The 25528-nt window shown below is 39.6% G+C and overlaps 1 protein-coding gene across 3 annotated transcripts in view; it reads right to left on the minus strand.

Moving 5' to 3' along the window:
* Nucleotides 1-23005, minus strand: part of NSD3 (nuclear receptor binding SET domain protein 3) — a 103365-nt gene extending 80360 nt beyond the window's left edge. For all 3 annotated transcript variants that reach the window (XM_082680587.1, XM_082680586.1, XM_082680585.1), the window contains exon 1: nt 22769-23005. The gene's annotated coding sequence lies outside the window, so the exon portion shown is untranslated. The remainder of the gene's footprint in view (nt 1-22768) is intronic.
* Nucleotides 23006-25528: the final 2523 nt, after the last annotated feature.

A 25528-nucleotide genomic window follows, 5' to 3' on the forward strand; every position in this document is an offset into this window, starting at 1 on the left:
AATTGTTTAATTGCTAGTAATGTAATAACAAAGGTGTATTGTTAAAAAACAGGTATATTATTTTGTTATAATTATCTATTTTAAATCGGTAAATCATTCACCCTTTTTGGAAATAAGAGATAAATATTTTTCAAGAGCCCAAACACACACCTTTAAAAATCAGCAAACACAAACTGCTACTAAGTATCAACAAGATGCATATTACTCTAAAAATTAATATTCTTCTTTCAGAAGCCTTTCTACATTTTAACTTCACCACACACACACACAAAAAAGGGGGTAGTGTTATGGGAAAAAGAAAATCAACCACTTGGTTCTAAGAACTTGATCATGCCTCTACAACATCAAAAAGGAAATGAACAACAATATTCACCTTTTGTTTACTAAAAGTAGCTAGAATTGATAGCATCTAATCTGGCTCTGTTATAGACAAAAAGCAATAACTGAATTTGGTACAATGACTACACAACTCAACATCAATCTTTCAAACAAAACATATCCTGCTTGAAAATTCTTTTTTTTAAATAAATGTATTTATTTATTTTTGGCTGTGATGGGTCCTCATTGCTGTGTGCGGGCTTTCTCTAGTTGCGGCGAGCGGGGTGGGGGGGCGGTGGGGAGTACTCTTTGTTGTGGTGCGCGGGCTTCTCACTGCAGTGGCTTTTCTTGTTGCGTAGCACGGGTTCTTGGCACTCGGGCTTCAGTAGTTGTGGCTCGTGGGCTCTAGAGCGCAGGCTCAATAGTTGTGGCTCACGGGCTTAGTTGCTTCGCGGCATGTGAGATCTTCCCAGACCAGGGCTCAAACCCGTGTCCCCTGCATTGGCAGGCGGATTCTTAACCACTGCGCCACCAGGGAAGCCCTTTTGAATCATTTAAAGAGGTTTACTGCCACTCTGGTTGAGGCTAACTCTTTGAAAGTTTAATGCAAAAAAAAAAAAAAGTGCAGGGAATTCCCTGGCCATCCAGTGGTTAGGACTCCTCGCTTCCACTGCCAGGGGTCTGGGTTTGATCCCTGGTCAGGAACTAAGATCCCGCAATCCGCAAGGTGGGCCCCCCACCCCGGCCCCCCGCCAAAAAAAGTTTAATGCTATGATTTAGGGAAAAACATTTTATTTTCTGAACTATATTTCAGCAATTACACTAATAAAACATCAATTCTCCAAATGATACAAAAGGCTTGCAGTATTGTAGTATGTTAAATAAATGTTCTATATTAGTAAACCTTATATGGATATCTTGACTTAAAGGTACTTTCCGAGGTAGCCTTTTTTTTTTTTTGCGGTACGCGGGCCTCTCACTGTTGTGACCTCTCCCGTTGCGGAGCACAGGCTCCGGATGTGTGCAGGCTCAGCGGCCATGGCTCACGGGCCCAGCCGCTCCGTGGCATGTGGGATCCTCCTGGACCGGGGCACGAAGCCGTGTCCCCTGCATCGGCAGGCGGACTCTCAACCACTGCGCCACCAGGGAAGCCCCCGAGGTAGCCTTTTAAAAAGAACTCTAAGCTGCTGACTAATTTCTGGGTTAAAGTGGAAAATATGCTTGCTTTAAAAAATAAACAATTCGAGAGAGAATATATTCCCTTTATATCGTCATGTGATTTTACTCATTTATCCACCAAGATACAAAGGGAATCATGTCATTTTTATACAATTACTGACAACATGCACCCAAATCAAAGTAGTTTTACTCCATCTATATCTAATAAACTCAAGATGTATCAATAGAAGATACCTTTCTAGAACAGGATTTGTTACATGACATTTATTCATTAAACAACTAAGCAAAGGCATAAGATTGGCCACTCTCTTCAATAAATGAAGAAATAAAATATGAGTACGATGCTTAAATAAAAACAAAACAGAAATAAATACTGGTGAGGTTTTCTCTTCTTGCTCCCTACTCAGGTACAGTATTTTTGTCCTACTTTTTTTTTTTTTAACATCTTTATTGGAGTATAATTGCTTTACAATGGTATGTTAGTTTCTGCTTTATAACAAAGTGAATCAGTTATACATATGTTCCCATATCTCCTCCCTCTTGCATCTCCCTCCCTCCCACCCTCCCCATCCCACCCCTCTAGGTGGTCACAAAGCACCGAGCTGATCTCCCTGTGCTATGCGGCTGCTTCCCACTAGCTATCAGTTTTACATTTGGTAGTGTATACATGTCCATGCCACTCTCTCACTTTGTCCCAGCTTACCCTTCCCCCTCCCCATGTACTCAAGTCCATTCTCTAGTAGGTCTGCGTCTTTATTCCCGTCCTGCCCCTAGGTTTTTCATGACCTTTTTTTTTTTTTTTAGATTCCATATACATGTGTTAGCATACGGTATTTGTTTTTTTCTTTCTGACTTACTTCACTCTGTATGACAGTCTCTAGGTCCATCCACCTCACTACAAATGACTCAATTTCGTTTCTTTTTATGGCTGAGTAATATTCCATTGTATATATGTGCCACATCTTCTTTATCCATTCATCTGTCGATAGACACTTCGGTTGCTTCCATGTCCTGGCTATTGTAAATAGAGCTGCAATGAACATTTTGGTACATGACTCTTTTTGAATTATGGTTTTCTCAGGGTATACGCCCAGTAGTGGGATTGCTGGGTCATATGGTAGTTCTATTTTTAGTTTTTTGAGGAACGTACATACTGTTCTCCATAGTGGCTGTTGTCCTACTTTCTCAAAGACACAGTAGTATTCCTACAGAATGCCCTGTAATCTATTAATTTTACTCAATTTAAATAAGAATGCTGTCACAAAAAGCTACATATTGTATTATTCCATTTATATGAAATGTCCAGAACAGGCAAATCCATAGACACAGAAAGCAGAGCAGTGGCTGCCAGGGGCTGCGAGGAGGAAGGAATGGAAGCTAACTGCTAGTGGGTATGGGATCTCTTTTTGGGTGATGAAAATGTTCTGGAATTAGTGGCTGGTTGCACAACCTTGTGAATATAATAAAAACCGCAGAACTGTACCGTTTAAAAAGGTGAACTGTATCTCAAAAAAAAAAAAAAGGAATGTCTAGAAGAAATCAAGAAAGTATTTGCGTATGTTTCTCAACAATGAAGTCTACAATACCTATACAAAGATTTACTGGTTTCAACACACATGTACACTGTACTTAAAATATGGGCTTCCCTGGTGGCGCAGTGGTTGAGAGTCTGCCTGCCGATGCAGGGGACACGGGTTCGTGCCCCGGTCTGGGAAGATCCCACATGCCGCAGAGCGGCTGGGCCCATGTGCCATGGCCGTTGAGCCTGCGCGTCCGGAGCCTGTGCTCCGCAACGGGAGAGGCCACAACAGTGAGAGGCCCACATACCGCAAAAATAAATAAATAAATAAATAAATAAAATTTTAAAAAACAAAAAGCGCTACACTTATTAAGTAAGCTACAGCAATTAAAAGGTGAGGTACTGGCAAAGAGACAATGAAACAGACTAAGATCCGAGACACAGACCCAAGTCGATACGGGAATTTGGCATGTCACAGAAGAATCACTGCAGATGAGTGAAGAAAGGATAGAATATTTAAAGAATGGTACTGGGACAACTGTTTATCCATATAGAAAAAAAATTAGATCCTCACCATGTAATATAGCAGCTCCAGGTGGATTAAAGACCAGATATAAAAAGTAAAACTTAAAAAATTTTTAAGGAAAAACAAAAACATAAAACGGAAGTAGATCATTATGAACTCAAGGTGGGGAAGGATTTCTTAAACAATATATAAACAGTAAAAAACACATTGATGAATAAAAGCAACAATATTTTTTTAAAAAACTGTATACCACAAGATCACACAAACAAGTGAGAGGGCAATTCTCCAGACTGCAATGCATTAAAACAAAGCTGGGTTCTACCCTCCAACCTTCTGCCAACTTTCCTCAGTTCTTGCTATGTTCACTGGCTGTGCCTTATCATCTCATCTGAATTAGAGTAACAACTTCAAACTGCTCTTCCTGCTTTCAGAGTTGTCCACCTCCAATCTACCCTCTCTACCACTGACAGTTCTTGAAAAGAAAACAACCGTTTCCCCCCACCCCCAAATTTAATAACCTCCCATGGCTCTCCATGCCTTAGGATAAACTCCTCAAAGCAAAAGGTCTCTCTTGATTTGGCCCCTGCCTACCCGTCCAGCCTCCCCTCCTCCTGTTTCTGCTTTCCCACTTTGCCTTCCACCATTCTATCATTTCCTCTCTCATCAACCACTTAGCTTTTGTACAGATGTGTTAAAATACTCCAAGAAGCTTTCCCAGACCACCCCTCACCCACCCTCTGAAGTCCCTGATAGCATCCTACCTATACTCTACCACAGCACTAATATATCACAGAGGACCATCTTGACCTAAATGACGGGTGTGTGTGTGTGCGTGTAAGCGAACATGATCTCAAAACATCTGTGTAAGAAATAAGAATAAAATACTTGATTACATCCATTCTGGATACCAGCTGCTGTCTGTTAATTGCCCTCTGTAGGCTGAGACAATGTTGGGCGGAAGTTCACGCCAGCTCCTCCTTCCTTCCCATTCTGCTGCTACTACAATGGGAAGGAGACCAAAAGTTACAGCCAGGTTGTCCCCACCCCAACCTATACAGGCTCCTCTAATAAAGCACATATTTATTGAGCACCTACTACATGCCAGACATCGCACTAAGCACTAAAGTCGTAGAGATGAAAATTCAGACGTGGTTCCTGGAATTATACAGTTGCATTATTACCGGAGAGAGAAAAGCAATAAAGGGAACGTGCTGGAGATGAGGCTCAGTAATACGCATTTATTCATTTCATATCGAGTGCCTGTATTATGCTTAGTCCTAAGTACTAGAGATAAAAGATGAGCAAGACAGAGTCCCTGTGGACAGAAGGGACAAGTGCCCTGGATGACAAAGGAAAACATCCAAGGTTGAGGAGCTGGGGGATGTGGGACAGAGAGAGGATGCAGGGGACCTGAGACATTTCCAAGTATAGGAAACAAAAGGTCCTAACCTGTGGAAGGGAGGGGAACTCCTTTACAAAGACCTATATTAACCATCACCTAAAATGGTTAAGAACTTCCTTGGCTTCTTAGTTTCACATCTTCTAAATGATCTAGATTATATATTTCTTGATATGTTGCAAAACCAAATTACAAGAATTTGATGAAAGCACACGACATAATTCAGGGGTATAAAAACAACTTACATGCCAGAGAATATGGCAAGACTGGAAGTTTATGATGAGGACATGGGACTGCTTCATCTCTGAAACCCAGCCAACTACAGTGGCTAGCACATTATCAATAAACAGATTGATCACAAACAGAAAGGAGTATTGCAGTAAGGAGCCACAGGATTAGATTAACAATGTGAGTATTTTAACATGAGCTCATAATTGTTAAGTAACTAGTGTTACTGAAATACCACAGGTGTTTGTTAGCAGCATGCATTTAGAACTGACTGTACAGATTTACTTTTTCCCTCCTAAAAAGATCATGAATAAAGCTGGGAAGTAGCTGCACAAAACCAAACAAGCAGCAGGTAATCAGGTCACTAAGAGGAAACAGAACAAAATGAAATTTCCCCCTATTATTTTTAACCTTTTTCAAAAGTTTAGTATGTAATCTTACTATATATTTTATCAAGTAACCTTTTCATCAGAATTAGAGTAGAAGATATTTTATTAAGTGCTGGAAATTCAGAGTATAAACACATCACAAAAAAAGAGTCACTGGCTGACAAGAAATGTATTTACCTAACCATATTTAATTCGAAGCTCACTACCATGAATCTAATAATTCTACAGGCATACATAAACTATTAACAGGGACTTCCCTAGTGGTTCAGTGGTTAAGACTCCGCCTTCCAATGCAGGGGGCATGGGTTCGATCCCTGGTTAGAGAATTAAGGTCCCACATGCTGCAAGGTGTGGTCAAAAAAAAAAAAAAAACACATTTAAACTATTAACATATTAGAGTTCATATTTTCCAAAACAGTAGTTATATTATGAAATGAAGCTCTTTCGTTCAGTGTATAAAAATGCAATCATTACTAATGGGATTAAGAGAAACTGTCACAACATTATCACTGTTGAGCATAACACATGATAAGAAGAATATAAAACTCTAATGAGTTTCTAACAAAATGACTTCCCTTTTTTGAATCATTTATAGCCTAATACAAAAGCTGTACTAAACACAAAATCAGTTTATATTAGAATGCCAACCTGTATTTGAGGCAACTTTGAGTAACTTCAGCATTCAGAGAATTGCCAAATGTGTTCAGATTTCTGAAGTTCATATTTATCTTTAATTTCCAAAGCAAAGGGTAGCAGTGCCTCTTTGGTCATGGAAAAACCAACCAGCCAACAAAACAAAACTATTTCACTTCTAGCAAAGGTACTGGGTACTTTTATGTTTTGCTCACTGCTGTAACCCTAATCCCCCAGTACTGTAAGGGAATGAAAAAGGCTGTTAAATGAATACAGGAATGGCAGAAAAGACAAGCGGAAATTAGAACCGCTATTTTACTGAATGCTCATTTCCATCCAAGTAATGAAGACAGAAGAAAATGTGTTTTGGCTCTCAAACTACAGTCAAAAGTACAGCCCCAAATCACAGCATTAGTATATGCTGTAACAGGACTTCAACTCCATAATCTAAAATTATGCAGATAATTTCAGTGTGGACCTCATCAAATCTCTGTGTTGTTATACTAATCTCTAAAATTACTAACATTTCCCAAGAGCCAGATATGAATTACCAAATCAAATTTGGTTTTTAGTATCTGGACTTTACATAACCCACTGATCAAGAAGTGATCCAAAACTCAAATATATGACTGAGAATCAGACTAGGAAGGCAACACACTTACCAATGAGTTCGCACTCTTAAACAACGTTTTTGAACCCTGGCACTACTAACACTTGTTGAGGAAGGCTGTCATGAGCATTCAAGATGTTTAGCAGCGGGCTTCCCTGGTGGCGCAGTGGTTGGGAGTCCGCCTGCCGATGCAGGGGACACGGGTTCGTGCCCCGGTCCGGGAGGATCCCACATGCCGCGGAGCGGCTGGGCCCGTGAGCCATGGCTGCTGAGCCTGCGCGTCCGGAGCCTGTGCTCCGCTACGGGAGAGGCCACAACAGTGAGAGGCCCGCGTACCGCAAAAAAAAAAAAAAAAAAAGATATTTAGCAGCATCCTGGCCTCTACGCACTAGATGCCAGTAGTACCACCTGCCAGTAATAATAAAGGATGTCTCTAGACATTGCCAAATGTTCCCTGGAGGGCAAAATCGCCCTAGGGTTGAGAACTACTGCCCTAAAAGGATGTTCACCAAAATGGAAATGCTTACTATAGTCTGTTCTCTCTTGCTTTGCCTTCTCTGTAGATTCTATAATGAACATATAAAAATGTTAATATGTCTCTTCAAAAGAAAAAATACAATTCATTAATTACAAATCAAGAAAATGCTCATATTTATTCGGCTTCTATCCTATTTTTCAATGACTAATACACACAGATGTTTTCCTGAATATGCCATATTTCTGAGTATTCAAAAGGTTAAACAAAAGAACCTGCAACAACTCAGAATAGATCCAGATTTTAATCTGTATAAGAATCTCTCTAAAATTTCAAACAAAAAATACTTTAAACATGTTTCAAGTAAAATAATATAATTTACTGAGGACTTACAATGTGATGTTCCAAGTGCTTTACAAGTATTATCTCATTTAATCGTCAGAAAACTCCTGCAAAATGGATACTAGTATCTCCATTTTACAGATGGGGAAACTGAAAGACAGACAGGTTAGGTGGCCTGTCCAAGGTCACACATAAAGTAAGGGGTAGAGCCAGGAGTCAAATCCAGGCAGTCTTGCTTCATGACTTGCACCCTTTACCACATGCTACACTGTCACTGACCACTGAACCACTTTTCTGTCATGTCTGTATTAATTCAGAAAGGCAACCATTACTGCTTCAGAAAACATCCCTACAATTAACAAAGCCAGCATCTTCAACTTGTAAAGAGGCTGTGATGGACAGAATAATGACCCCCCCACCAAATACCCACATCCTAATCCCTAGAACCCGTGAACATGTTACCTGATGTGGCAAAAGGGACTTTGCAGATCTGATTAAGTCAAGGATCTTACAATGGAGAGATTATTCTGGATTATCCAGGTGGGCCCAGTATAATCACTAGGATACTTACAAGAGAAAAAGGGATGGAGAAGAGTCAGAGAGAGATCTGAAGATGCTCTGCGCTGGCTTTGAATATAAGAGGAAGGGGACCGTAAGCCAGGGAACGCAGGCACCTACAGAAGGTGGAAAAGGCAGGGAACAGATTCTCCTCGAGAACCTCCAGAAGGAATGCAGCCCTGCTCATACCTAGATCTTAGCCCAGAGAGACCCATGTTGGCCTTATAACATCCAGAACTATAAGATAATAAATTTGTATTGTTTAAAATTTTGCTGTGTTTAAGCCACTAAGTTTGACATCATTTGTTAGAGAGGCAAAAGGAAACTAATATAGAGTCTTCTCTAACAGCATTTCTAAACACTCCCTTGTCTTCATTAGTTCTAGTAACATCCCTATAGAACCTAGGACAGGAAGGAGGAGAATTCCCTTAGCTTCCTTAACCTAAGATGTGGGGAACGTGAAACAGAAAGAGCACTTTTTTTTTTTTTTTTTTGCAGTACACGGGCCTCTCACTGTTGTGGCCTCTCCCGTTGCGGTGCACAGGCTCCCGACGCGCAGGCTCAGCGGCCATGGCTCACGGACCCAGCCGCTCCGCGGCATGTGGGATCTTCCTGGACCAGGGCACGAACCCGTGTCCTCTGCATCAGCAGGCGGACTCTCAACCACTATGTCACCAGGGAAGCCCCAGAAAGAGCACTTTTAAAGGTCTTACCCCATGACAACATGAATAGTCCTATCTATGGCTACAAATATGCTAATGTGGCCTACAACCTGTCCCTGGACAGCCAGGAAAGCCATCAGCCTGCAATTGCTCAGAGGACGCTGCTGTTACCTTTTACGCTGCAGAAGAGAAGTACGTGATTTCTTCCCGTTTTGTTGGCAGTCACTCCTGCTTTCTATGCTCTGGAGTTAACTTTCATTCTAGTTGGAGATGTGATACAAACAGCGATGTAGCAGCAAAGCCAACACCACGCATGACACAATAACGTTATGGGTCCTTTTATTACTAAAATACTTACTGTATCTTTCCATTTCTGACAACTAAAATCTCTGGGCCACACTGGATTCTGTGGCTGATTTTCACAAAAATATGTGGTGGGTGTGGAGAAAACTCGCAGTAGTAAAGACAGCACTATGGTTAAGAACCATTTTTTAAAGTCTGTTAATTTAAACATATAATAGCCACAGTTAATAAAGAAAAGCCCCTTGCAGCCATCCCAAAGAACTCTACTGAGTCAACATTTTTTATAATGAATAACCTCTAACTGGAAGTTTATTTTGTAAAGGTGAATAATGTATAAGTTCCCTAAATAAAAAGACTGATTCATATCTCAAAACATTAACTATTTACGACTATGTATAGGAATAGATGAGTAAAAATAAAACCCTTTCCACACTTATCATGTTGGCATTTAAATATCAGAAATTAAATGACCTAATTTACTGCATGAGAACATTTGATCTCTGACTACTCACAGATAACTCAAACCACTATCAGTTAAATACCGCTTTTATCAGGTAAAGTGCCTATGTCTGCTACACAGTGATGTCCATTCATAGATGACAAGTCAAAACAACACACTGGAAAACTAGGATTTGGCAGTTCTCTCTGTTCTGACCAATGGCATACAAATAAATGACTTCGAGTAAATCCCTTAATCTCTAAAAGGTTACAAAATGAGGCTGAATACTCAAAAACCGATGATGGCAATATTTTCTCATTTGTTTTTCCATTTTGTCAACTCTATGATTTTTTAAATAAATTTATTTATTTATTTTTGGCTGCGTTGGCTCTCTGTTGCTGCGCGTGGGCTTTCTCTAGTTGTGGCGAGCGAGAGCTACTCTTCATTGCGGTGCGCGGGCTTCTCATTGCGGCGGCTTCTCTTGTTGCAGAACACGGGCTCTAGTCATGTGGGCTTTGGTAGTTGTGGCACGTGGGCTCAGTAGTTGTGGCTCGCTGGCTCTAGAGCGCAGGGTCAGTAGTTGTGGCGCATGGGCTTAGTTGCTCCACAGCATGTGGGATCTTCCTGGACCAGGGTTCGAACCCGTGTCCCCTGCATTGGCAGGTGGATTCTTAACCACTGTGCCACCAGGGAGGTCCCAACTTTATGATGTTTTATGTGGAGAGCATTTATTTAGTACATATGTGCATGCCTGGACAAATGTTTGTCTATTTTTAAAGTAAGAGTTCCCACAGAAATGTTTCTATACAGACTCATTCTAAACTAATCGCCATAAATTACCCATATCAACACTACCAAGATAATGAAAAGCCGGGCCTCACCTTGCCTGTTCCCAGACTCTAAGTGGTTTGTTATTCCAGATATATATCTAATTCCTCACAAAGTCCTTTTTTTGTTTTGTTTGTGACACAGTTCATTACTGAACACCAACTATGTACCAGGCCCTATTCTAGATCCTGGGAAATCAAAGGAAATATGATTCTGATCTCATAGAGCTTAAATAAACATGAAAATTTCAGAAAACGATAAGCTACTATAAAACAGGGTAATAGGACACAGTGACTGGGGGTCTGGATTGTTATAAAACGGACTAATGGAATCCAAACCAGGAACTAATCATATAGAAAGATTAGAGGAAGCCACGTGAAGAGGTGATCATCAGACATATCTTTTATTTCCTTTCAAGTTCTCTTTGTTTCAGAGGCTTCTGAGATTATAGTAAAAATATTTAAATAATAGTCAAGCATTCCAAGTAATATAAAAAGTTTAAGATTTCCACATTATTTAACCATAACTACTCTAAAGTACTACTGAAATGAAATCATTTTGTTGGTCAGCAGTACATAGTCTGTTAATAACTGCGTTGATTAAAAGAGTTTTTAAAAATACTTTTATATTTTAAAAAAAGGGCTTCCCTGGTGGCGCAGTGGTTGAGAGTCCGCCTGCCGATGCAGGGGACGTGGGTTCGTGCCCCGGTCTAGGAAGGTTCCACATGCCGCGGAGCGGCTGGGCCCATGAGCCATGGCCGCTGAGCCTGCGCATCCGGAGCCTGTGCTCCGCAACGGGAGAGCCACAACAGTGAGAGGCCTGCGTACCGGGCCTCTCTTAAATATTTTAAAAATATTTAAAATTTGTATATTTTAAAACAATAATCAAATAACTATTACTAAGTTGTTTCCTGTGAATGGATTTATTCATTATCTAAGAGAGTAAGCATTTGGAAAAATGAGATTTTAAAGTCCCAACCCCACAAAAACACAACAAAAGTAATCACAAGAGCAAAGAATGTGAAAATGTCCACTTCTACTTAATTCTTTCCCTTCACTAATAATATCTAAATCTGTGCTAATCACACGTGGCTACTGAATTGTAAACAAATTAAAATTAAATAAAAAATTCAGTTCTCAAGTACACTAGCCACATTTCAAGTGTTCAAAATCCACACATGGTGGGTGGCTACTATACAGGACAGCACAGACACAGGGTATTTCCATCACTGCAGAAAATTCTCTTGGTCAGTGCTGATGTAAATCATTTCTCAAATTTGACCCAAACAAAAACATCCTAAGAAAGCTTATAAAAATAAGGTTAATTATAAACTTTTTAAAGAAATTGGTGAATAGTACCGTATAACTAGACAGAAATCACATATGAGGAAATTTAGCAGACACGTATGCAAGAATAAAATAAGAGTAAGATAAATCAGGGACAAGGAAAAATGCGCTCTGACATTGGTCTTGCAGTCATGAGTCTTGAGTTTTAGCTGTGAGTCTGCCTCTCTGAAGAGATAGACATATTTGGGCTTCTGTTTATAGCCCATAATAGAGGTTAAATCAGGTGATCCGATCACCTGAAATGACTCCAAACAATGGGAAAGTGAGCTGTGATTCCTCCTAGTCACCAGTACATAAATGTAGGGGTTGGATTTGCATTCTGACAAGAACATATGCGATTTTAAAAATTAACTTTAATGTCTTACCTACCCTCTGAACATTATTTAAAGATGTTCGTTATTTGCAATAGCAAACAATTATATGAAATTCACAACCAACACCTATTTGCCTAAATAAGATTGTAGGGGGTAAAGCATGACCACCATATTTCTTTCTACAAAATTCTCTAAGTAATCAAGGTGTATTAGAGAAGTAGCACCTTTTCTTATCATTTTTAATTTTCCTTAGTTTATACCACTAGTAATAGAGTAATACTATTGTTAAAACATAACGGTACTACTAATCTGTTTAACTCTAGTATCATCACCCCAAATATATTCTGAAATTTTCACTTAATAATTTTCCACTAAAATTGTGTTAAGAGAAAGATGATGGTCAAGGACATGAAAATATCCTGTATAAGGGAGTGACCTATGTGAAATGAAACACAATTAAACACCAAAAAAACCCTGTCACTAAATACAGTCACACAATTTTCACTTGACTATGATTCTATTAAGTTACACAACATTTTAGGTTGCTTTGTAGTTCTTTTTTTTTCTGACTAAACCACATTACTTATTGAACTGCCTTGTACCAATACAAAACTTACTAATAAAACATGCAATTTCCCTTATCTATTTGGTTTAACCTCAAAGTCTTCACTTTGTTCTTGACCACACCCAGCAACAACAGACATGGTATTATGACTGGAAGAAAATTCACATTAAATTATTTTCCAATCCCTTACATCAAGGGACTGGCTCACAGTGAAATTTATGACAAACTAAGTAACTTATATCAGTCATCTTGTTCCATTCACTATGAAATCTAGTAAACTAACAAGTTCATCCACATATTTTCCTTCCTCTTTCCCTAACAAATTTTTAAATTACAGAAAACAGGTTTGAGATTGTTCAAATTTTACTTTCTTTTACCATATCAAGGCAAGGTATCACAGAAATTATAATGTAGTTTTTAAAGTACTAAGCAATTAATTTCTCATAATATCTAAAATGATAATTTACTAAGTTTATTTTTCCTATAAAGACCAGGGGTTTTTCTTCTTTTTTTTTTTGGGGGGTCATCAGGTTTATCACTTTAGTATTTTAGGTTCAATTATATTCAACATTTCATTTTTAAAATAAACAATAAAAGAACATAAGGAACTTCATACTATATTCAAATTTTACATTATCACCTATTTGCTTAATCAGAACATGAAGCGTTGGTGAAGCTATAGCCATCATGCTTTTGTAATAACAACAGTGGAAGTAAATTTGGACTGGAAAGTTAACTTCATGTTCCTACTTGTAACAGCATGAATTCTCTTTACCAACTGAGAAACACCCATATAACCCATGCAAAGATTCTGCTCAAGCACTAACTAAGATTCAACTTTTAACTTCTATAAAAGTGAGTTTAGGCCAACTGATTCACATCTTCATCGATGAAACATTCGACTAAAGACTAACTCATTTTGCATATGCTATTATTCTTGTATTTTTTTAAAAGTCATTTATTATCAGCTACATGCCTGGTCCAGTTCTAGGCACACTCTAGCACTTCTAGTTTAGATCTCTATAACTGCAAAAAGTAGTCATTTTCATCTCCAATTCAGAGGTAAGAATACTGAGCCCCAGTGGTAGAGGTACGGTGGGAATAAGAACTCGGGTCTCCCTGACACTTGCCCTACACTCCACTGCCCATCGAGTTAAAAAAAAAAAAGTTTTGTTAAATGGCTTAAAGCAAACAGAACAACTTTCAGGGTGAAGGTCAGTTAGAGCAAAGCAAACCTCTCAATAAAAAGAAAGCCAAACATTTTATACAATAAGTTTGCTATAGTTAACTACATAGGTATAGCATACTTTCCATAGACATTTCCTAACATAAGGTGCTTCTGAATAAAATCTGAATGAAAAGAAAGGTATTTTATTTTATTTTATTTTATTTTATTTTTTTGCGGTACGCGGTGTCTCACTGTTGTGGCCTCTCCCATTGCAGAGCACAGGCTCTGGACGCGCAGGCCCAGCGGCCATGGCTCACGGGCCCAGCCGCTCCACGGCATGCGGGATCCTCGCGGACCGGGGCACAAACCCGCATCCCCTGCATCGGCAGGCGGACTCCCAACCACTGCGCCACCAGGGAAGCCCAAAAGAAAGGTATTTTAAACCACATACAACGCTTTCTCAATAAAGGCATCGTGACTGAACGGAAAGATAATTTTATAATTCAAAAAATCTACCTCATCCTTTGTTTTATAAGCTTAAACTTTGTCATGTTTTCTTAACACAAGAATATGAGCATCTTGTTTTCATAGATGACTTTTAAAATCTCCATAAATTGATATAAAGTATATATCATCAATTACAACTCAATAAGGCTGGAAATAAAATTTTTCAAAATAAGTGATAGGAATTATAAAGAAAAAATGTATCACACAAACTGCTGCATTCTTGTATACCTGTACTACACTTTAAAAACCACAAATAAATGCAGTTTTTTAAAACAAAGCCTTTCTGATATTGCTAGGAGTTTAAATTGGTTCAAACCTTGCTGGATATGTTCTAAAATCGACTGTGGTGATGGTGCACAATTCTATGAATATACTAAAAAACACTGCATTGTACATTTTAAATGGGTAACTTGTACGGTATGTGAATTATTTCTCAACGAAACTGTTATTTAAAAAAAAACCTTTCTGGAGAAAATATTGGAAATATGTGTCAAAAACTTTTGTAATGTTCAGACCTGTTAAGTAATTCTACTTTTAGGAATTTATTGTAATCAAATCATTACAGTCATACAACTTTTTAAATATGTAAGAATGTTCATCAAATTTTATCTAAAAATTGCAAACTGCCTAAAACGCCAACAGAATAATGGTAAATAGATATGGCACAACCATACAATGAAATTATATATCAGTTTAAAAAATCACATTCTCAAAAAAATTTATTTCACAATAAAGCAGGTTATAAAATAATATTATATACTATTCCAATTTGTAAAAAAAAAATACAGGTATGCATAAGAAAAACACTGGAAAGATACAGAACAAAATGTTAACTGTAGTTGTTTCCAGTTGGTAGGATTTCAGGTGATTTTAACCTTCTTTATATCTCACTGGTGTTCAATTTCTCTACAGTAAACTACCCTTTCATAACTTAAACATAATAAATGTTATTTTAAAACTACCAGCCACTTTGGAAAGTACAAATTTTCCATTAAAAATTAAAAACTAATAGTGCTGGGGGTAGTGGTGGTGGTGGGATGAATTGGGAGATTGGGAATGACATGTACACACTAATATGTATTAAATAGATAACTAATAAGAACCTGCTGTATAAAAATAAATTTAAAAAAAGATTCTATAAGAAAAAACCTAATAGGGCTATCAGCATTTCTTAGGGGTACTGTGTGTGTGGACCTATATGCATATGGATGTAATACCTTAATTAAGACCTTAACCTCAACACCCTAATTCTATGACACAATAAAATAAATTCTAATGATCAAGGCTAAATTGTACAGGTGATAACAACACAGAAAGCATGAGATGATCAAAAGTATATTAACCCTACTTCATATACAAAGCCAAATTACCTACTTTAGGTTTAAAAAACTATTACATTAAATTATGTGTGTTTCCACATCTAGGAAAACTCAACATATACAGTCATTTCAAGATTTAAAATAATTATTTCTCATCCTTGCAGGAGAAAAAAATAGCAAGGGATGTATTTAACCTTCACCCAGAATAAAAAAGAACAACATTCTATTGGAATTTTAGGTGAAGCATAGCATGAAGTTTCTCACCACAATCAAATATGAAATACCATATTGCAAGGTATTTGGATCCAGCAGAGATCAAGAAAAACACAGACAGCTTAAAGTAACAAAATTATAATAGCCAAATAAAGGCTTTAATTTATGTATGCAGATGTGTTATTAAAATGTCCTTCTTAAAGTCCACATTGCAGAGTTTTATGCAAATAATCTGTATTCATCAGGTAGTCAGAGGGGAAAAATAATTTAACTTTGGGACTTCCCTGGTGGCGTAGTGGTTAAGAATCCACCTGCCAATGCAGGGGACACGGGTTCGAGCCCTGGTCCGGGAAGATCCCACATGCCACAGAGCAACTAAGCCCACGCGTCACAACTACTTGGCCTGCTCTCTAGAGCCTGTGAGCCACAACTACTAAGGCCGTACACCACAACTACGGAAGCCCGCGTGCCTAGTGCCCGTGCTCCGCAACAAGAGAAGCCACCGCAATAAGAAGCCCATGCACCACAACAAAGAGTAGCCCCCGCTCTCCACAACAAGAGAAAGCCCACGCGCAGCAATGAAGACCCAACGCAGCCAAAAATGAACAAATAAATAATAAAATTTTTTAAAATTCTCAAAAAAATTCAACTGTTTTCTGCTATCAAAATCCTCCAAAGTCAACATTTAACTTTTCCATACATATAAGAAAATATGTCTAGAAAGTCAGGGAAGCACATTAAAGTAGGTTTCTCCAGTTAAAAAAGAAATCTAGTTCACCTAGCCAAGATGCAGACAAGGTAAGAATCAAGAGGCGCCAAGGATGGAAGAGTCAACATAGATTGCCCCTGTTCAGGTTAATACTTTTTCTAATGGTTACATTAATGTGAAAGCAAGAGAGTCAAACTAGTTTTTGTAAATAAGATACTTAAGTTAGGTATCAGGCACAGATACAGGCAAATCTGACATTTTCTAAGCAAAAGCCATTCTTAGAGTCTGCACATAAATCTAAAACGAGTAGTCACTGAATCCTACCAAAAACTGCATCAGAGATGAACTCTGAAGAAACAGCTTTATGCAACATGGCATGATTCTTGTAGGATTCAGCATTACTTTTTGTTTCACATTCATTAGTAAAGCACCAAGATTTCAAATGACTAAATGACTACACTAAATGTTAGGAAACTTTTTTTAATTGCCTAGATAACCCTTTTGATAACAACAAATAAAAACTGGCGATTCAGTTTTTACCTGTGCTGACTCCTCATGGTTATTAATTTTTCAGCTTTCTTTTCAGCACAGTGTTATCCCTCAAGTCCAACTACCACCAAGACAATACCACTTAAACCAATGAGACTGTCTCTGCAGCTTTTCTTACAGGGCATATTACCTGGGTGGTGACTACATGATGTTTGTTTTCTAATTATTTGTTTATACCATACATTTAGGTTTTACGATTTTATCTTTATATGTCATGTTTTACAAAAGTCTTTAAAATGCACTTTAAAAAGTCTTTGCTTGTTTGTTTGTTTTTTATGTACAGCTTTCTTAAGACTCCACAGCTAAGAGATGTGAGTAACACAAGACTCACTAGACACAATACCGTCTTGGCTACAGCCAAAATGCCAGTAGGCAAGCCTCCACATGAGATTTCCTAATCTTTTGAATCTCAAATAAATTTGATAAACTAAATTTTATTTTACCCACAAAATCCCAGGAAGCCACACATTTCTTAAATTTAAAATACCTACTTATTTAAATTGAGTTAAATAATTATTGTGCTTTCCAACTTCACACACACACACACACACACACACACACACAAGTTATTGTGCTGGAATTCTATCAAACATCTCAGAAGATATCACGTAAAACAAAGTATTATTAGATAATAATATTCATATATGTATATGGTTAAAATGGAAACTATATGAATATAAATTTGTAAAATTTTCCTATTCACTCTCTCAATATAGTTCTAAATCTAGATGAAAGAGGGAACATAGTAGAAAAAGAATTCTCATTGTAGATCAGTCAATGATAACACAGATTCACATTTAAAATTTAAGAATAAGCCAAGAATCATTTATCAAAGAGCTTTTCAAATGCAAAATTTTGTCAATAAGCAGATGTACTTTAGAAGTAACAAAACACATCTATCTAGTAAAAACTGAACATTCTCTAAATAACAAAATTTTAAATATGCCTTTTTCCTTCTTTTCATGCCACCCTGTACTAGCACAACATAATACATAAGTGTTTAAAAGTACTTATTAAGTACTTAGTAAGGTCAACAATAAAAACAAAATGAAAAACCTCTGAGTATTTAAAAAATGTGTTAGGTAGTCGTAGTATAATCAGTTTCTTAAATTTATCTTTATTTATATTTATTAAAAGATTAGCCTGCAGAAATAAAGCTCACCATTCATTTAAAAACTCAAATGCGGGCTTCCCTGGTGGCGCGGTGGTTGAGAGTCTGCCTGCCGATGCAGGGGACACGGGTTCGTGCCCCGGTCCGGGAAGATCCCACATGCCGCGGAGCGGCTAGGCCTGTGAGCTATGGCCGCTGAGCCTGTGCGTCCGGAGCCTGTGCTCCGCAACGGGAGAGGCCACAAACAGTGAGAGGCCCGCGTACCGCAAAAAAAAAAAAAAAAAAAAAACCTCAAATGCTGGACATGTTATTTATTAACACATGAATAAATCATCTTAGTTGCTCTTTCAAAAAATAATAGACTCCTATTTTTTTTTTTGGTAAAACTAAAAACAGCAATGCACCAAAATAGATTTTATGGATAGATACCAAATTCTAAACCTTTTTAAAGCTTTAATGATTTTAATTTTTTAAGTGTTTAAAACAGACTTTTTGTTTTAAAGGAATTCAATGAATAAGTATCCACGGTTACGAATTTTCTTCTTGATAGTAAAAAATAATTAAAAATAATCAGTGATGCCTAAGATTTTTTTAAAACTTGTTTTCAATTAGGTATTCTTTCCAAGTTCTTTTCCAGGACCATGATAGACCTCTTATTTTTTTATTTCATTGATAATTTTGTTAAAACAGGAAAAATTCTGCCAAAACCACTTCATTACCCAAAATACAAACTTCAAGATACCTGGACAAGAGTCATTTATGCATGTAAAATTATTTTGTATAAACGCTATATGTACAACATGGTGAACAAAGTATGGAAAAAGAGAAGCAAGAGCCTTTACCTCACTGCAACTTAATCCCCTTGTGCTCATTATACTAACCATGCCTAACCTTGAGTATTCCCCCTCACCTTGAGCTTTCACAGAATGCACAAATACTTCCACAATAATAAAGTAATGTGATGTGGTATAAAGAGTCAAATGACAGGTTTTTCACCAAAGCCTTGGACTTAACTTCTCTGGTCTCAGTGATTTCTCTTGTAAAATAAAGTAGTTGGACTATATCTCTTCTATTTAAATAGGCTGTTAGGAACTTAATTCAGGCCCTGCTACATTACTTGTAATAGCAAAAACTTGTTAACAACTTAATGTTAGTATTAATCAATATTTCAAACAATGGAATACTATATGACCCTTAAAAAAAAGAAAGCTGTAGGTCCATATGTGCTTGTTTGAAAGGATGTCCCAGGTAGCCTACTAAAACAAAAAAGCAAAATGCAAACTGTGTGATAGAATTTGTATGTATTTTAAGACAGATGTACGTACATACGTACAGAAATTTTCTAGGACACCCAAGAAACTTCAAAATGGTTGTCAGTGGAGAACAGAGTGTTAACTTTTTTTTAAACCTCTTATAGTCTTTTATAATATTTCAAAAAAAATTAAATAATGAACGTGTATTATTTTTATGAATCTTTACAAGAAAATAAAAGTAAAGGTCTGCTGATCAGGTTTTATAATTAGAAAAGACCTGGGTTCGTATACTGGCTTTGCTGTTTACCATCTGTGTGTTATTAAGGTGTTTAACCTCAATCTCTCCATCTGTAAAAAAGGAGTTAACAGTACTAACCCTCCCACAACTGTTGAGAGGATGAAGGGAAATCATCCATATAAGACATTTAGCGCAGCACACTGTTAGAGGACAACAGCTATTAGTAGCCATTACTAGGCTTATTATAAATATTATTATAAATTCCAGAAATGGAGTGTCTTTTAGAATCAGACAACTGACTAAAGACTTTGACAATTCATTCAAGGATGACCAATCTCAAAGGCAACCAATTTCCTTTACCCCAAACTCATTCAATCTGATCAGTATAAAAAAGGGCATATCTATTAACTTAAAGTTAAAAAAAAAAAAAAAGCTATCACAGGTAGCAGGTGAGCTGATGAGAGACATGGTAATCAGAGCACAGTCTGGGTTTTAATTAAGTATCAACTAACTAGAGTAGCCTTCTTCATTACATGTGGATACCTAGCCAGGAGCCAGAATACTCATGACAACTGGGCAGGCGACATTTATCTTTACAAAATGCCGAATATCTAGGAATAAACTTTTTTTTTAAAGTAATTCAAGCTTTCAAGAGTCTTTTCTTATTTTAATATACAACAATTTCTCATTTTCCTAAAAATTTATGGCACTGATGGTTCATTCACAAATTAATTACAAATAACATGTCAATCAAGTGAGAGATATAAAAATGAAATCTCCATAAAAATAAATCCCAAAAAAGCATACTGAATGGATTTTTTGAGTGGAACTTTTTCTCATAAGATTTTTAAAAATTCAGGCTAAATATTATCAAATCAAAATAAGTTGTATATCTGACCTCTATACTAAAAGTGCTCTCCCAAAGTAACACTCTAACAATATTCAATTTAATTTTGCCAGCAGACCAAGAACACATCCTAAAATTCTATATAACAACTTGAAAGGATGAGGAATTAGGATAGATTAAATCAATATGTAGCACAACTGGTTTGAGTCCATCATATTACAATTTTAACAGGCCTTCCTGGTATTAGAGAACAGTTTCAATACCAATATGATGGATTAAAGTTTGGATTCTCCCAATTACAATAATAAAACAAAAACAAAAGGTCACACACATTTAATCCTTTTCAATATGAAAATAAAATAGGCTCCACTTAGTTCAGCTCCTGTAAGTTTGTTAGTATTTAAAGCTTTAGAATAGTAACTATTTCAAATCACATAAGTAGGTACACTTGAATACATTTGAGAGTTACTGTAGCTTTCCTGAGAGTGACCTGAAGTTCCCACCAAAAAATCCTGGCACCTGAATGACGCTCTGAGCTCTGCATGCCTGCTTCATAGATCACTGCACTGTGCTGAACTGACATTTGGAGATTGTACCGGGCAATTGTATGAAAGCAAAGAGAAAGGATGGAAGAGAGTTTATTTTAAAAAAGAAAACACTTCTTAACACACCCATCACCTATAAGCAAGAGCCATCAGAAACACCATTTTAAAATACACACATTTCTAATTTTCCAACACGCAAACTACAGCAAGCAGATAATGTACCACAGCAGACCTTCCTACCCCTCCTCTCCCCTCACACAGTGCTTTGCCGAGAGCACAAGCCCAAGTAAAATAACCGAGGCAATTTCCTTGTTCACTTAAAGAATTGCAGAAAACATGTTGACTGCTTCTGAGGCTTCTGAAACAAATGAATTTTCAACATTTAAAAGCCTTTTCATGATCATGTTTGAAATAAGAGTAGTAAGGATTCCTTCAGCTAGTAAAAAATATAGTTTTAACTTTATTAAAGGGGTTAAATTTTACACCGCAGTTCATTAGCATGCCTTGTTCGCAACCAGAAAGAAAAGGGGAAGGGGGGGGCAGCAAAACACACAAGATGGAAAACATTACTACCTCCTTTGGTGGTTATGAATAATTTTAAATAACCCCAAGATGTATGGGAAGAGTTCATGAATAGAAAGAAAGGGGGTTAACAATCTGAACTGGCCCCTTCCAGATTCATACTGATGTCGGAGAGAAGAAGGAATTTATTTACACTGCAGTGCCTGGCAGCAAACATGGCTGCCCCTGCCCCCTTTAAATCTGAATAGTCTTCACTCCTCACCAAAACCATCAAATTATGGCCATGTCTCTCTCTGTCTTGCTACCATTACACGAACACACCTCCTCCTCCCTCAAAGCACCTCAAAGCTGTAAAACCCACACCTCCCCATTTCACAACACCATAACCACTAGCTTCTCCATTATCTAGTCTTGAAAGAAAAGGCACAGAATACACACAAATATAGGAACAAAAGGCTTTCCCTTCCTAACACTTTAACAACCCCCTTCCCCTTCTTTTCCTCCCACTCTGTGACGCTTGGTCCATAGTTCTCATCCTTCTCAACATTCAGTAAATTTCCTTCCCGAGCCCGATCCTGGGTCTCCCAGTTCCTGAGTCTATTTCCTATCTTCCTATTGCATCCTGTCTCAAGCATTTCTCATCCCTTTTTCCTAATCCACCTTTTCCTCCACTTCCATTCCCCTCGTGTCTCACTTGAGGCCCCATCTCTCCACCTAATTCTTTCTCCTTCCCCCAGACTCTCCTAGTTCCCATACTCCACCCCCAAACCTGCCTACTTCTCTGTCCGCCCAGGTCTCTAATCTCCAAACCTAACTCTTCTCCTCTCCCCCTGCCCCTCCCCCGTTCCATCTTTATCCCCGCCCCCATCCCACCTCTACTCCCAATTCCCAGCTTAGCGCCACTCCATCCCTTATCCCAATCCTACCTCTCCTGCCCCACCTCCCAATCCCCTCCACATCCCCCGCCTTGCTTCATCCTTCTAGACTTCCCTCGAACCCTTTCAGGCCACCCGCTAGTCCTCCCATCCCTGCTAAGGTCTCTCTCCCTACCCGGGTCCCATCCCTAGGTCGCCCCCTCCTCGCCGTCCCCACCTCAGCGCTTCCTTCCAGAGCGCGCGCACACAAACACACACATACACACGCATTCACTTTACCTTCACTTTGTTCCATTCTAACCCCCCGGCCGTGTCAGTACGATCACAGGAGACACACGGAGGCCCGGAGTAGGGCTGGGGTGCAGGCAGCCGCCGGGGCCGCGGGAGGAGGAGGCGGAACCAAGCTAGGCCGCATGAAATCCCCGGGCTAGATTTCCCCCGCGCCGGACGCCTCTGCCATGGCGGCCGGCACCGAGGAGGGCCACGGCCAGGCCGGGCCGGGCGCGCAGCAAGAGGAGGAAGACTGCGGGCGGTGGGGTGGGCAGCGGAGCCGGAGGGATGGGGGTCGCCGCGCAGCTGCAGCTGCCAGAGACCAGCCCGTGGCTGGCGGCCGGGCTGGGGCAGCAGGGTCGTCGTCGGGGCTCGACTCGGCCTCGCACGCCTCTCCGCGGCGACCAGTGGACAGTCCCCCTCCGCCTCCACCTCCGTCTTGGTCGCCGCCGCCGCCCGCTCCCGCCGCCACAGGCACCGCCACCGCCGCCGCCGCCGCCGCCGCCGCCGCGCACAAAGCCCCCCCCACCCCGACTCTCGGGGCGCCGCCGCCGCCAAATCCTCAGCCGCTCATTGGCCGCTGGCCGCGGCGCCTGCCGGGAAATGCAGTCCGGGGCTCGGGGCGCAGTGGGCTAAAGGAGGAAGAAGCCAGTCGGCGGGCGGAAAGGAGGGGCTGGGGGAGAGCCTGAAACGCCAGCGGCCCGGCGGGGTCTCGACTGGAAGTGAGACCGCAGGCGATAAAGGCGGAGAGACAGAAAGGCACGACGCGGAGGAAAGTGAAAAACAAAACAAAACTAGAAGGCAGGATAGAGGTTGGGCCTGGGAGGCGAAAGTGTGCATGTGCGTGTTCTTTGATGCTTCTAACAGCACATGTCAATCACCTGGTGGGACTGCTTGGGGTGACACTGCGATGCCCTCCCTAGACCTTAGAAATCCCCTACAAACGGGCGCCCGGTTAAGATGAGCGGGAAAGGGGACAGCGATTTCTGTGCCACCCTGGTTGTCTCCCGCCCGACAGTTGTCACAGAGGAGCTCCCTGTCCCACCGGGCTCTGCGTGTGGCAGCGATTTCCGACCGGAGCCTTGGGGGACAGTCTCGGATGGCAGGCTCCTCGGACGCCTCCCTGGCAGGCCCCGGGCCCCACACGCCTGCTTCCTTCTCGCCCCGCGGGCCCGAGGGCTTGTGGGTAACAGGGGGAAGGAAGGCAGAGCCTTCCGCACCCCAACCCAGAGGGACCGGCGGGCTCCCCGCCCGTCACGTGCCGGGCCCTGCGCTGCTCGCGGCTAGACCTGCGCTTTGACGGATGAGGGCGTTTGTCCCAGACAGAGCTCACGTACGCAAGAATGAGAGGACGAAGCGGGAGTCAAGATTCTCTGTAACCCTATATCCCTCCCCATCCTAGGAAATTATGTGAAACAATAGAAGGTACCAGGTACGTGACACAGTAAACTCCTCTTGCAGGAGTGGGCCGATTTGGTGATATTTCCTGGGGCCTGGTGATAATGACTTAGAACGTCGTAGCACAGACATGAAAGTACAAAGGAAACACAGGCAGCGAACAGATGAGGAAACCAATACTCCGTTCTGAGAATAATAAAGTCATATCAGCACTAGACCTTAGACTCTCCATCGACGTTACAGTGCTGTTATCTATTTGGTACCGTTACGGGCAATCCCTGCTACCTTTATCTTTAAATACCACTTAAACAGGAAATTAAAAGATTCCTACAGACCAATTATTTTCATGATTTCTAATTTTGCATTCGTTTAAAACACACACACACACAACCCTGTTAATAATGCTAAGGATGATATTCAGAATTAAGCATTCCCATTACTGTTAATCATTAACTATTTCTAAATCTATGCTTGTGTGGTTCATATGCTTGTGGTACCAAAAGTTAAAGGAATCAATAAAAGCACAGTTTTGTTTTAAATGTCTTCTCCAAAGGGGGCCACACCACCTGAGCTTATTTCAAATGTTTGATTCTATCTCCTGGAAAGAGAGGTTAAATTGGTCTTTTTTTTTCCCTTTCCTATGATCCTTTCTATCTTCATCCTTCTTTCCCACCTTCCTGTATTGACAAGAGTTTAAAATTAAACTTACGTGAAGTAAATGCATAGTCTCTTCCTGCATAACATACACATTGTTAATAATATTTGATTTGGAGCCGTACTTAGGGAAATGGCCATTAAAATAATAATTTACATTTTTAGCATCTAACGAGGTTCAGAGCATGTTTTCTATTCTTCATAGAAAGTGAGCAAAAATTTCATTAAGAAAGCAACCTGGGACTTCCCTGGTGGTGTAGTGGTTAAGAATCCGCCTGCCAATGCAGGGGACACAGATTTGAGCCCTGGCCAGGGAAGATCCCACATGCCGCGGAGCAACTAAGCCCATGTGCCACAACTACCAAGCCTGCGCGCCTAGAGCCCATGCTCTGCAACAAGAGAAGCCACTGCAATGAGAAGCCCATACATCACAACGAAGAGAAGCCCCTGCTCATCACAACTAGAGAAAGCCTGCGCACAGAAACAAGACCCAAAGCAGCCAAAAATAAATTTAAGAAAAGAAAATTTAAAATTTTTTCTAAAAAGAAAGCAATCTAACACAATTCTCAGGACCAAGATTAGGGAGAAAAAAACATTTTTGTTTGTCTTCTGAAGATTATATTAAGAAATGCATTACATGATAAATCATTTATCCTGAAAGTCAAAAAAATCACCCGGCCTGATAAAAGAAGGCAGACATTGTTTTGAACCAATGGA

The sequence above is a fragment of the Grampus griseus genome (genome assembly GCF_964374135.1).
Source record: "Grampus griseus genome assembly, chromosome: 21".
NCBI lineage: Eukaryota > Metazoa > Chordata > Mammalia > Artiodactyla > Delphinidae > Grampus > Grampus griseus.